Source organism: Strigops habroptila, chromosome 1 (assembly GCF_004027225.2).
Source record: "Strigops habroptila isolate Jane chromosome 1, bStrHab1.2.pri, whole genome shotgun sequence".
NCBI classification, from domain to species: domain Eukaryota; kingdom Metazoa; phylum Chordata; class Aves; order Psittaciformes; family Psittacidae; genus Strigops; species Strigops habroptila.
This window is the reverse complement of record NC_044277.2, coordinates 77579839-77592763: the sequence shown is the minus strand read 5'-3', so window position 1 is coordinate 77592763 and position 12925 is coordinate 77579839. Positions and strand designations below refer to the sequence as shown.

At 35.6% G+C, this 12925-nt stretch overlaps 1 protein-coding gene across 11 annotated transcripts in view; it reads left to right on the top strand.

The window, feature by feature from the left end:
* Window positions 1–12925, top strand: part of CDH18 (cadherin 18) — a 513966-nt gene that overhangs the window by 283434 nt on the left and 217607 nt on the right. The gene's annotated exons all lie outside the window — the stretch shown is intronic.

Genomic DNA, 12925 nt, shown 5'->3' with positions numbered 1-12925 from the left:
CTTTACCACATCCTGCCAGAAGTTATTTTATCCTCCTGTTTGATGGTAGTAAGGTATCTGTAGCCTCTCCTTAACTTGTCTCTGTCAAGTAACCTGCATCTAAACCCAGAGTTTAATTTGATACTGAATGTTTTGACTAGCACCAGGATTGTCTATGCATACAGTTAAGCTAGCAGATCTGAGGAAGCAGCATCATGCGGAAAAGAAAGATGTTAATAAGCAACTGGAGCAGGTCATGGATGGTAACTTTTTCACTTAACTCGCTGTCAGCCAGAAAGATATCTAGTAACAACTGTGTAGTTTTAGAAGTGTGAAAAGATGGGTGGAAAACTAGCAAAATATGTCATAGATTTGATGATAAAAATAGTTTTTTCTAGAATCTTTTTTGCTGCTTGTCTTGCTGTGATTGGCCCCAAATGTAAGCTTTCCTCCTCATAAGGTTATATTTTTATCTGAGGAGGAAGTGGGCAGCGATGTCTTAGTATGCCTTAGTTTTTATTTTAAATGTTCAATTTCAACTTAGAGAATTGGAGAATTAACCCTGTGTAATGAGCAGGACTCAGTAAAATTAACTCTGAAGATACTAAGGCAGAAATTTTGCTGATTAATGCCTAATGCAGCATCAGTGAAGGCAAAACTATTGCATAGAGTGTAACTGAGAAATAGTTTGTGAATATGTGCAGAAATCTTTCTTTGGCAATTTTTTAATCCTTTCTAGTTACTTCCTAGGACTGGAAGGTCTGTATCATTGCTGTCATGATTGTTAAAAGTCATGATTGGGCCTGCAGGTAGTGCAGCTGAGGTAATGTTCATTGAGTCTAAAGGTTTTATTTTTCTCTTCTCAAAAACACTTCTAGCCAAATGTTATCCTGGGAGTTTTGAGGCATTCATTGATCATGGTTGTTTCCAATAGTACTGTAGTGGCAATATGATTAAATGTTCTTTGTCATACCTCTCAGAAGTGCAGATTTACTCAAGAAGATAAAACAACAGTATAAATGTAGGTGGATATATGTTTCTATGTATCTGTGTGGCTTCTGTGCACATATGAAGGCTTACCTTCTGGCACGCACCCCTTCCCCCCCCCCCCCAAATATATGTTGAAAGGCACTGCACTGTCTATACCTTAACATATTATTATTTTTTAATAAGAACAGGAGCCCTTTTAAATTACATTCATCATTTAGTGATTTTCTGTAGATTTTTACAGGAGTACTAAGTTTGTATACATAGTTTCCACTTTCTAATGGGACTAGAGTTGACTCATTACACAATGAAGTTGAAGTGGTTTTGTAGCTAGGTGTACCAGTCTAGTTATTAAGGGACGGAAAAAGGTTATGGCCTACATAGTGCACTTTCGAGAGGCTGTTCCACTTCCATTTAGTCAGTAGATACTGGTAACTGTTTGGAGCTGGTAAAATCACAGAAGATTTCTTTCCTGGATCAGATCACTTTCGTGCCTTAGTTAGCTACAGCACTGCTTATTTTTGCTCTTAGTTGACAGTTTTTCAGAACACAAGTATTTTGCAGTCACAGTAATCACAGAAAGTTTAATGTAGAGATGCAGTTAAGTTTCCTAACAGAAAACTTTTATAAAAAAATCTCAGAGTGGTTACTGACCATGCTTGTCAAGTGTTACAGCCTTATAGAAAATTGTAAAGGAAGGAAGATCTAGGCATTGACCTCTACTTTCACAGATTCTTAACTTTATGTAGTGTGACTAATTCTGTTCCAGTGATGGGACAACTTCATCTGTAATGCTGGGCATCCAGATAATCCTGCAGAGAATCAGAACTGGGTAACCTGCTAGTGAATAGGTGACAAAGACTGAAAGAGCATCTAAGACTCAATCTTGTAGTTTCTTTCCTTACAGTATTTGTGACATATTTGACATAGTATGGGAAGGTTCAGTTGTTAGGTCTATACAAGTATCCACAAAGACACATGGAGTGAAAGGTCAATTTTCTTCTCAGGTGGATAGTTCTTTGGCTCTAGATGGTTTAGCAACTAAAACTGTGGAAAAAATACTTTTGTAAAAATCTTAGAATTTTTTTTTTTTTTTTCTTTCCCCAGGGGGGATCTTTTTGTTGTTATGTCTTTAGAAGAAATATTTTTTTTTTTTTTTCTCCCTTTTCTATTATCACAGATCCTGAAATGGCTGATTACTATTGTAGGTTAACCTTGTCTTAGAAAGAATTATCTCAAGCGGTGAAACAACACTTAAAGTAATGCCAAAAAGTAAAAATGCCAAGATGTCAAAAATGTCTTCTGGATAGGTTAAAAGTTATTTTCCAGAGTGCATAAGTGAAAGAGAAAGAAATTAGGTCTGTTGGGCCTATCTCCAAAATATAATTTGTCTGTGAAAGCTGGCAGTGCTCCACAAAGCAAGGTTTTGTCTGAGAAATGCAACCAATGATACAGCAAGAGCCTAAAGCAAGTCAGTGGCTATAGTTCAGATTTGGCCTTGTTGTAAACAGGGTAAGCATTTTTTCTTTTACAAGTGCATTGTTTATGATTACTTTTAATGTTACTGGGGTTTTTTTGTGGGTTTCGTTTTGTTTCAGTTTTATTTAAACAAGCAAAACCAAAAGAAGAAACTGGATGTTCTGAGTGTGTTGGCTTGGCTCAGGATTGTAGGTTACCAGAAGCACAGGTTTCTAGCAGGCTCTCAGGAGTTTTCAGAGGTAAAAGGCTTCATGTAGACTTGGTTTCAGAGCCTGTATGAAAACATGAACAGAGGAAAAGAAGTCTTCCAGTGATCATTAAGAGGATGCTTACGTATGTGCAAACCACTGAACAACATGAGGGAATATTCAGGACATAGAAAGAGGTTTTTACATTTCTTTAGAAGCTTTTAATGCTGAAACAAATATCAGATTCCTGAGTCATAATTTTTTTGGTCAAAGTGAGCAAGAAGGAGGAATGTTAATCATTCTGCTTGGACTTAGGTTGTACTGGGTACATTTTGATATTCCTGGGAAGCAGGATATTATGAAAAAAAAAAACCCCAACCAGGTGTCTTGATTAAGGTTAGCACTGAAGGAAAAACAAACTTCCAAATTCCTGAAATCTGATAGTGTGTGGATAGAGGAGCAAAGAAGAGAAGTATGTCTCAAAATCTGAAATTAACTAATAACCTAGAAAATATTTACTGTTTAGGTCATTAATTTAATATGTGTTTACTGTATCAGTAACAGTAACTAAGTAATCAAAGAAAGAAAAGGAGGATAATGAACCTCAGTGTGTACTCTCACTTCTACAAAACAGCAGTTTAAAACATCAAAGAATTATTTCGGAAGCACTTGAAACTCAGTAATTATCTCAGGATTTGGCTGTGGGGTGTATATATATGTGTACATATATATTTGGTTTATTTTGTTTTAATGATAACTGCAAAAATAACCTATGTTGTAGGGAATACACTTTTGGCCTGACATTGTAGTATTTTAGTTAGAGTAGACCTTAGGACTAAAGCCTTTAGTAGGTTTTGCCAGGGGAAAAACCAATGTGCAGTTTACTTCCTGGTAACTCTATGAAACACTTGTACTGAAAAAAAAACCCCAAACAAAAGTTAGAAAAACCAACCAACCAACCAAAAACCAAACAACCAGAAAAGCAGAAAAACAAAAAGCACCTCTTTATGGTTTAAAAAAAATTTGAAAGGAATGAATATTTCATATTTATAGTAAATTACCTGATTACGTATTTAAATATGCAAGAATAATTCTTAAAAAATCCTCTCCTTTATTGTGCTGGTTATTCAGAACTATGCATGGTTACTAATGTTGTAGAGACAATCTAGAACTGGGAGAATTAGCCCAGGTGTGTAATTATTTTTTTCAAAGGTCTTCAAGTTATATTTTCAAGTAATTAGCACCCACCACTGTTTTTAAGATATACAAATTTACTCATTAAGATAGTAAATAAAGGTCATTTTCATTCTAAATGGGTTAGATATTTCTAAACAAAGGATTTTACCTAATATTGTAGAATGCAAAGCCTTGATTTGCAAGTCAGAAGTGTATTTTTTTTGTAGTTATATATTAAATAGATCTTAGATCTATTAATAAGGGTTAATAAGGTTCATTTATGAATGATGTTGGCTGTGGACATTCTTGACTATTATATCCATTTCATGAAAGGAAGGAGACAACTGGTGGATATAAAGATGACTGTATTTCAGATGAGCCTGAGTGATAGGCAGCAGACACCTAGCGTAACACTCTTGGCTGTTGGTGTCATGCTGCTGTGATGCAATTCGTTGGCATATGTCAACAATTTTGTAATCTAATGCAATGTTTGTTCATTGTATGGATTTATTCCATCACATAAATCAGCAGAGTACAGAAAGAAAACCAATCAACATTTAAATAATTAAGTTACTCCAATGTTTAATACGTACTTTTGTGAATCGTCATGGTTTATGATGCTTCGTATCTGTCTGCTTGAATGTAAGTCATAAATAGGTTCTTTTGGATAACATACTGTACATCTAAAGAAAGACATTTGAAATTGCACCTTGCCCTCATTTTTGGTGAGTAGTGAGATATCATGAGGTGATCTGCTAGATGACTTTGGAAAGGATGTCTACCTAAATTCAGTCTGTTGCCTTTTAATTACTTACGTGATTTGCTAGTACATTGTTACCTAACCTGTAAAATACATTCCAGATTCACAGTTGACTACGTCTTCTCGAAAGTGTAATGATGTGTTCATGTATGTAAAACCTGTGCTTTTTAAAAGTTGCAAATAATATATTTTTGGGTTTAGATTTCCTGTGTACTGGAACTGCTAGATCTTTCTACTTTTTTTTTTTTTCATCTTACAGAAAAAGAAGTACAAACTAAGATTGGAATTTTGTGCTTTGAGGCCAGTTTGTTCTAAATTACGCACTCATGTATCCAGCATTCAGTCATCTCTGTTAACCAGTATGTGTTTGTTTATATATTTTGGCTTCTGAAGCTCATTTTAGTATGCCTTAAATCTCTTCTTTTTTAATACGATTTGTGTTCTCCTCATTGTCTAGTTACCTTACAAGTTGTCAGCAAGGTCTTTACTGATTAGGATGGCAGACGTGTAAATTGCGTAAATTTTTCTCAGCCCCAGTGATTGCTGGTGCTGAAGAATTATATAGTTTGTGTATATGTGATATATTTTCCATATATATAAAGCATATCTTTTTCTGGCAAATACCATATGGAAAGGTGTTGACATTCCATGTCATCCTTTATCTGTTTTTACCACAAAAGGGTGTCTGAGATACAGGGTTTCTGTACACATGAAAGGACAGAAAATAAGCACATAACTTGTACTACTCCGATAATTCAGCAAGTGTTCATTTGTGCAAGTATGCCTAAAAGTAGTAACTTAAGCAAGTTTTCTATTGTACTTGATTAATTTTTTTTTCCCCAAAAAAGGAAAAACTGGTCAGCTTTGAAGTGGCTTTATAATAAAACTGTAGCAACGTAAAGCTTTTATTATAGATTCACATGCTTAAAAATGTTAGTCATGGCAATGATGTTGAATTTTCTTGTCCCTCCTGTCTAGCGAAACTGTATATTCATGAAGACAGGCTGAGTTCGAGTTGTTCAGCCTGGAGAAGAGAAGGCTCCAGAGAGACCTTATAGCAGCTTCCACTACCTAAAGGGGGCCTACAGGAAATCTGGAGGGGGACTTTTTACAAGGGCATGTAGTGACAGGACAAGGGGGAATGGCTTTAAACTGAAAGAGAGTAGATCTAGATTAGACATTAGGAAGAAATTCTTCACTATGAGGGTGGCGAGACACTGGCACAGGTTGCCCAGAGAAGTTGTGGCTGCTCCATCCCTGGAAGTGTGTAAGGCCAGGTTGGATGGAGCTTTGAGCAACCTGGTCTAGTGGAAGGTGTCCCTGCCCATGGCAGAGGTGTTGAAACTGGGTGATGTTTAACATCCCTTCCAACCGAAACCATTCTATGACTCTATGATCAGAAATGTCTGGGATGTATGGATTTATCCAGTCCAACAGTATAAAATTTTCGTGGAAACTTGAAACAATTTTTGAACCTCTTGGCTGTTTTTGATTGGTATGTTAATAACACAGAGTGTTAGATTATGTCAGCAACTGCGTGGAACTTCATGTATGGAAATCATGATTTACAAAAACGTACTAAAAATAATGTTTGTTTAGTCATAAAAAATCTCAGACATATCCAGCCACAATTACCATTGTCTTCACTGGCCGCCCATTTTATTTGACATATTGTTTTCTTTTGTTGTATGACTTGCCCTTACTGCCCAAACTATAAATCAGACTTTATATTCACCCTATAAAAATGCAGTCTAGATCTTCCTCTAGAGAATTGAAGGGGTGCAAGTGTGAGCCTGAAATCTAGGAGCTGGGATAATAATACAGGGGAAATTTGTAAGTCAAATTCTCAGACATACAGGTTCCTTGAGCCTGAAGGCTTTAGTTTTCCTCAGGAACGTTTTTCCTCTGAAGAATCACGCTGATCAGAATGATTATTTCTTTCCAATTTGACTGGGACAGTATTCATCAGTCTCAGAGCAACTGCTCCATAATGTCTAACGGGCTAATTATACCAAAGGCACAAGCTAATTAATTACCTAGAGCTCACTGTGAGGAGTTGTCGTTCATATTTTCTTTATCTGTGGGACAATTAAGTGTTGTGCAGAAATACACTTCTGAAAACTTATCTGTGAGGCTTGAAAGACTTCTGACATAACTTCTGTGATAACACTGAAGAAATTTTAAGATTTTCCTTTCTCTTTTACTGTACTGCACATACCTAAACATGGGACCGTTATTGCTTAGGGCCTTGTAGAGGTGTAGTACAGAAAGAAGAAAGCTCAGAAATAGCGTAAAAACTTGCATTCATACACTCTTCCATCAGTATGCTCACAGGCAGGTGGTAAACTGACCAATCTGAACATTTGGGCTTTTTTAATATTTTGCTTCATCGCCAGTAATATTATCTTTCATATATTGTTTGCTTTATGATACCACCTACAGGCAATTGTTAGGATAATGCATGGGGCTCGGTATTGCACTGATAGAATTAAAAATAAAAAGTCTTTGTTGGAATTGCTGTGTCTCAGTTCTTTATAGTAATTTGCTATTTACATATAATTATATGTGTGGCTGACTAGAAATACTTTTATATATATTTGGTAGAAGACTTTTTAAGAATTACAAAGTCACAGAATTGTGTGGGTTGGAAAGGACCTTTTGAAATCATCTAGTCTGATCCCCTGCTCAAGCATGGTCAGCTACAGCAGGTTGCCCAGGAACGTGTCCAGTTGGATGTTGAAGATTTCCACAGATGAAGACTTTACAACCTCACTGGACAACTTGACTACTAGTAAATATGTATTTTCTTCTGTTAATTTTGAATTTCCTGTGTTTCAGTTTGTGACTGTTGCCTATTGTGCTGTCACTGGATGCCACTCAGAAGAGTCTGGTTTCCTCTTACTCAGTCTCTCCTTTGAGATATTAATACACATTGATAAAATCCCTATTGAGCCTTCTCTTCTCCAGCCTGAACTGCTCCAGCTCTCTCAGCCTTTCCTCATTGGAGAGATGCGCTTAATCACCTTTCCTGGCCGTTCGTTGGGCTCTCTCCAGTATGTCCATCTCTCTCTTATACTGGGGAGGTCAGAATTGGATACAGCATTTTCCTGAGCAGAGAGGAAGAATCCCCTTCCTCAATATCACTGGCAACAGACTGACATAGCAGTGACAGGGATGTGACACGATGAGGGGTTTAATCTTTTCCATTGGTGCTACTTTAAACATTACAATTGTAACAATTATAATTTAAACAATTACAATTGGAGAAGAATTTTTTTCCTAATATCAAATCTAAACCTCCCCTGGCACAACTTGAGGCCATTTCCTCTCATCCTGTCACTTCTTACTTGGGAAAAGACTGGTGCGTTATGAAAAGTTACTTAGTTTGTATTGGATGTGGAGACTATACTACTGTTTAGTACTGCACTACTACCGAAGAGCAGATAGCGGAGTATATCTTAACAAAATCACTTAATTTATGCCTTTTCAAAGTTGCCTTTCTCCATTCATCTTGTCCATTTTGCTTGGGAGGAGGGTTTCATGTTGTGCCCTGTGAGTCATTAGATCTAGGAAGTGATTCGCAAGGCTTTTCTCATGAGATATCCTGTTACTTGTCACACAGACTTTTCACTTGAAAAGTTCGTGATCATGACAATACTGTTGTATGTAAAGAGATGCATAGAGTCTCTCTGGAGATGAGGTTTGCAAATGATGTCAGTTTTCAGAGGTGGAAGATGAAAGAGCGAACTTGAAATCATTTATGGTGTGAGGAGTGTGTTACTTATTAAATGCACTCTGCAGTAGTTACTATTTCTGCAAGTTTTTTAGGTATGACCCTGTACAGAGTTTATCCCAAAGAACATTGTCTCACTGAGAGCAGACAGAAAATATGGTTGAAATGGCATTGAAAGGGAAAGGTTTAATTTCCTTTCCAAATACTTATTGAAACCAGTATTCCTGACAAATATTGCTACCTGAACTCCTACAGAATTTGGGGATCCAGCAGATCTTTATTCTGAGACATTTTAAAGGCTGGGCATATCCTGACACCTTTTAAAAACATTTTAATTTATAACATTGCTTTCCTTTTTCCATAGGTCATAAAAAAATGTTATTAGACTAAATCAGTTTGTGAAAAGGCTGTGTTGTGTTTATGCACCTCAACTGTTGGACTGTGACTGATGAACTGTAAAACATGGGTTGTTCGTCTTCCTCTTTTTCTTACTATGTCAATGCTAATTTGTTTGGCATACCAAGTCACTCAATGGTGCATCTTCATGTAATTTTGAATTATGAGGAACATCTTACATACTGAAAGTCCTATATTCCTTCACAGATTTTAGATTAGTTAAATTTCTATTATTATGTTGGCTTTCTTGGTATAAAAAGGTGCCGTCAGCAACACAGTAATACATGCACATACATGTTTCTGTATGGTACTCCTGAGAAACAGGAAAATCGTAATCCCTTTACACTGTGATCTTAAATTTGTCCTGGAAATTAAAGAACAATAGAGTTTTTCTTAGCATATTATGCTGAATTTTTTGGGGAGTCTAAAGGAGACAACATTATTCAACCAATTAAATTGCGTGGAATGGAGAAATTTCCAATATCTAGTGGATAATTATAACTTGAAATAGTGTGTACTATTTGCTCACATAGCTGTATAAAATTTATGGGGTCTGTACTGGCTAATGAACAAAGTGAAGCGGATAATAATATCAGTTTTTCGACTATTTTGCAGTATCGAAATACAATTTCAGCTAGTGGTTCTTCTGCTAGTGGAATCTGTTTCTTGGCAAGGACTTGAATATGTGTTTCCTAGATATCCCAAATGTTGCTTATTAGAAGCAGCTTGTGCATAATAAAGATCATGATCAGGTCTTCTGCTGGATAGTTAACAGACTGTTCTAGGTCCTAGTGATTCTCGGTTCTCATTGAGTAGCACTGTGTTTAGTGTTACTCTGACCAGCACTGTGTTTAGTGTTACTCTGACCACTTTGCCACATACAACGCTCGGATAGTATTTAGCTGTACAAAAGAGGGTGTTTTATCAGGAAAGGGAATAAATTCAAAAGACCTGATCTTAATTATGATTCAGTCAGTGTGATTATAGATATCTCATTTGCACTAACTTTTTCTGTAAAAATCTCCTATTGATGTTTGTTTGATACCTGACCTGGGATAAATTAATACAGTTAAATTCCTTCTATGGTCTTTCTTGTGAGTTGCCTCCATAAGGAGGTACAACACGCCTGAATTAGACATGTGTGTTAGCAGTGGTTTAATGTCTTGAAAATTCTGCATGTCTATTATGAATTATCTCCAATAAAATTATATGTCAATATAAAGTAATTTTAGCCAAAATACAAATTGCATCTTCCTAGTGTCATTCTATGTATATTTCTAGTCTCTTTCTTTGTAGAAAAGGCTCATGGATCTTCAGGTTGAATTTGGACACAGTGACATTTAAAATAAACAGATACAAAATTGCTGACATATTCTACACAGTGAAAATTCTGAGTATGGAATGACTGAAGTCAGTCCACATTTCTTCAGAAATCTAACTTTGTGTTTGTGTTTGAATTATGAAGGAATTGCACAGATTTCCTGTCAGTAAGTTCCAAAATAGAAAAAGTCATCTCATATGTAGATGTAATCAGAAGGACACTCATGTGTTTCTCATGTTTCTCATGTTTTAGATCTAATACTCTAAAGTTGTTATGTGTTCAGCATTAATACATCATATATGCCATATTCTGAATTCCATCCCAATTAGCTAAATCTTAAATTTTAGACAGAGTAAAGACCATCTGGATGTATATTTAAATATCTTTTACATTAGTACACTGCTGCAGCATCTAAAGGAAAAGGAACTCAGTCTAATAATACATACTGTCTGTGTGTGTATGTGTATCTGTTATCCTGCCCTCCTCCACTGCTCACAACTTTTTAAACCATTGGCCAGTTCTTGCCAAATTCCACAGATGGTTAGAAGTCTCAAAGATGTAAAGTTTCCTGTAAATTTTACAAAAATAAGTACTGTTTCTAGGGGGAGAGACTGCTGTGTGATAACACCTTCTACTAAATATCCCACAGTCAGGAAATTACTAGAATTATTCTGCTTTTTTATTTTTTTTGGATTATATAGTTACATATGTCTGAGCTGGTGTTTCTTTCTAGGGCTGTTGCAAAGAAGGTGCTAGTTCTATCACAAAGGGGCAGTCTTCAAGATCAGAATGGTTTACAATTAAAAGGGCTTCAATCGGTGAATTTTTGTCATTGCTGCTGTAAATATATGATTGGATAAAAATCTTGCATATTAGTTAATAATTCCACTTTTACAAACTTTCTAATGTATGCAATTTTCTAATGGAAAATTGTGCAAGGATTTTTTTTTTTTTTTTTCCCCCGGTTCTTTCCTGGACTAAATGCCATTCAGTGTTATAGCAGAGCACCTCACCAAAATGGTGAGGTTATCCCTGAATTATTCTGCCATATCTGAAAGGAGATTTTGTTACTTGCTTTATTTCACTTTTTTGAAACTTCTGGGGGATTATGATGATTATTGTTCTCTTACAGTATACTTCTATATGAGAAATATCTGAAACTGCTATGTAGCAACTTCTAAAGATGCAATTTACAAAGCAGAACTAGAAAGTATCATAAAGAAGCCTGTTCTATTTCATTCAGAACAGTAAAATACTATTCCCAGTGAAATGCTAATAATTGAAAAATAATTCAAGCTATCTCAAATATTTAGAACCTCCCAGTATGAGAATGCAGTAACAATATGTGCTTTAACTGTAGGAAAAAAAATCTCAAAATTGAGCGAGAGTAGTATTGCTTTAATCTTTGACTATCAGGTAAAGGGAGGGATACTCGGGAATGTGGGGATAGGAGAAATAGGATGACAATTTATGGACTGTTAAAATAAGAATTTTAGAAACTTACAGAAAATAATGTTAGGAAAACATTATTTTCATCATTTGAAACACCAGTTTACTGCGAAATACATATTTATAATACATTCTTTTTGGAGGTATTCTTTAAAAAAATAATATGAGGGTTATTTTCTTAGGTAGAAACAAAAGGTCATGGACCTACAATTTTTGTTCACTATGGTGACTTATAAGTATTCTGTATTTATATAGGCAAAAGTCACTTAACAATGTCTCAATAGCATGCATAGCATTATGCTATCACCAAAACGAAAGTCTGATAGTCATTTACTAAATACCCGTAAATGTGGGTGACCCACAACTTGGAGATACTTTAGGTTAAAAAACTACTACTTTAGTTTAAAAAGTGGTTTGTTCAACACTGAAGTGGTGTTTGAGCAGAAGATGAAGAACTCCGCACGCTATGGAACTATTGTTCACAGACTGATTGCTAGGTGAAAAAAGACAAGTTACCAGAAACAAGCTCCGACAACAAACTCATTCTGCATGATGATTCTGCTGTAACTGCTTTCAGTAAGCTAGTACTTGCTGTAAGCCAGAAGGTCAGCATGATGCATATTCTGTACATAAGTATCTGGAAAGTTTTCCATTTTTCATTTTACTGTAGTTGACAACAATAACTTCTTTTTTTGGTCATAAGTGGTCTGTGTTTTCAAGGGAACAGAAAACCTTGAATAAAGGTTTATAAAATTGAATAAAAACATTCTTGTGACCTTATATTTTACTTCTACATTTTGGGAGTTGTTTTCATTAGAATGTTAATGGTATATCTCCAGCTAGACCTCTGCAAAATCATAACACTTCAGTCTCAATAGAAATGGAACTGTTGTCTGTGTTCTTTTCTAATCCTTAACTGTATGTGTTGGTAAATGAACAATTTAAACCCTGTAAATCATCTGGTAAAACATCTTTGCATCTGAGAATATTGCTGCATCAGCTATTGTTGGATGCTTCTAACCAAACAATATCAACCTTGGTTATTCAGGATGTTTATATTAAAAACAAGATTATTTCTGTAGCCAAAGAGATGCCTTTAATGGATCAGCTAGACTCTTATTACCAATGTAAACCAGCAAATGAATAAAGTGATAACGAATTGTGTATTTAGCAAGGACCCACGGTAATAACATTGATTTCAATACCTTTTTTAGCTGATGAACTGATTTTTCTTCATTCCCTCTGGAGTGCACTTTATATAAACCAATAAGCCGCTTTGCAGGCACCCTGCTAAACGTATTGCTTGTATGTATTTCAGTATTGAGATGTTTCTTAATACCCAAAATGGCAATGAATTATGCATCTCAACACTGAGAGATGCATACGTAACTGGTATTTTGTTTTGCCAGGCTTCTGATAACAAAGCTACTGCTTTATAAATACATGGATGCAACTTG